Raw genomic sequence first — 2047 nt, forward strand, 5'->3', positions numbered from 1 at the left:
CTTCGATCAAGGGAGTATTACGATTTAAGCCTAAGCTTGTGACCGTTTATGAGCAGGGAGAGCACTCCTGATCTCAGAAAGGACCCCGAGATTGAAAAGACCTTTCGGCGTAGGAACCGATCTAATCGTCGTCGAAAGTTGAGGCAGCAATTTCTCAGACAACAGACCAGGAAACGAGCAATGGCGAAAGAACAGGCAAATCAACAACTAGCTCACGCTGCACAGAATCCAATCCTAATGGCAAATAGAAGCACGCATCCCATAAGGGAGTACGCGTCCCTTGTACTGTATGATTTCTTTCAAGGAATCATATACCCAACACCGGATGGAATCAGGTTTGAGATGAAATATGTTATGCTCTAAATGCTCCAATCAGCTGGACAATTTGGGGGTGGTCATGGTGAAGATCCCCACGCCCACATGAAGCGTTTCTTGAAAACGTGTAATTCATTTGTGATTTCTGGAATCACCTTAGAGGCGATCAGGTTGTCCTTGTTTCCCTATTGTTTGCGTGATGACGAAAAACAATGGGTGAGCTCACTGGAGCCTAGTGAAATCACCATCTGGGAGAATTTGGTGGAAAATTTTATGCAAAAATACTTCCCACCTACCACCAACGCGAGAAGGTGTCGAGAGATTATAAACTTTGAACAAGAAGATGTTGAGACCTTAAGTGGGGCATGGGAGCGTTTTAAGGGCTTGGTCAAGAATTGCCCGAACCATGGACTGCCTCTAAATATCCAAATGGAGACATTTTATGGAGGACTGAATAGAGCATCGCAGATGACAGAAGACGTAGCAGCAGCCGGTGGACTTATTGACAAATCTTACACTGAGGCTAAAGAGATACTAGACCGCATGCTAAACACAATATTGAATGGGTGGATGAAACGTATGATGGAAGAGCTGACAGAAAGAAGAGATCTCAGAACGTTAATTCTATCGATTCCAACGCAATAGCCACATTTTCTGCTCAAGTGGCTATGATGACCAGCCTTCTACAGAACATAACGCTGGGAAACGCATCAAATCAGCAGAAGGTGAATCAGGTAGAGGCGTTTGGGCAGCCCATGGTTAGCTGTGTGGGCTGTGGAGATCCTCAGTCCTATGCTGAATGTCCACAAAACCCTCAGTCAGTATGTTTCATAAAAAAATAACCCATTCTCCAATAGATATAACCCTGGATGAAGAAACCATCCGAATTTTTCTTGGACAGAAGGAAATCATCAAGAGCACCACCCGGGGGCGAACCATCAGCAAAGGAATGGACCGCCGCCAGCATTTCAACAAATTCATCAGCAACATCAACAGCTCTTTAATAAAGGAAAACAGGCGTCGAGCTCAGGATCTCCGCTTGAGAACCTATTGAAGGAGTACATAGCCCAGAATGACGCATTGCTGAAAAGTCAGGCCTCATCTATCAGAAACCTCGAAATCCAGGTAGGGCAGATAGCAAGCGAGTTGAAAAACAGGCAGCCTGGAGTTCTACCTAGCAATACTGAAACACCTGGGAACAATAATGGGAAGGAGCAATGTCACGCGGTGACGTTGCGAAGTGGAAGAGCACTTGAAGAAAGAATAATGAATTCAAGAAATAGTAGTCCTTTGAAAGAACGCATCACACGTTCAATGGATCAGGAAGAAAGAACACCCGAGACTACAAGCCATTTAGAACCCAGTACGTCTAATGCGAGAAAATGTAAAGTTACTTTGAATGCACCATTTCCTAGGCATCTGATGCAGAAGAATGATGAACAACAATTCAATCGCTTTCTTGAGCTCTTGAAGTAGTTGCATATCAACATTCAGCTGATAGAGGCTTTGGAGCAGATGCCAACATATGTCAAACTTTTTAAGGACATTTTGACGAAGAAGAGAAGAATCAGTGAGAAGGAGGTAATAACACTAACGTAGGAGTGTAACGTGTTAGTAAGCAACAGTCTATCAAAGAAGCAGAAGGACCTTGGGAGTTTCACAGTTCCTTATTCGATAGAAAGATTGGATGTGGGTCATGCATTGTGCGATCTAGGAGCCAGTATTAATCTCA

The 2047-nt window shown here is 44.0% G+C and overlaps 1 non-coding gene across 1 annotated transcript; it reads right to left on the reverse strand.

The window, feature by feature from the left end:
* Positions 1 to 625: 625 nt before the first annotated feature.
* LOC120087450 (small nucleolar RNA R71) lies at positions 626 to 728 on the reverse strand. Its single transcript, XR_005484591.1, has one exon. It is a non-coding gene; the product is annotated as a small nucleolar RNA R71 (small nucleolar RNA).
* Positions 729 to 2047: the final 1319 nt, after the last annotated feature.

Source organism: Benincasa hispida, chromosome 9 (genome assembly GCF_027475165.1).
Source record: "Benincasa hispida cultivar pf3 chromosome 9, pf3_genome.v1.1, whole genome shotgun sequence".
Taxonomy (NCBI): domain Eukaryota; kingdom Viridiplantae; phylum Streptophyta; class Magnoliopsida; order Cucurbitales; family Cucurbitaceae; genus Benincasa; species Benincasa hispida.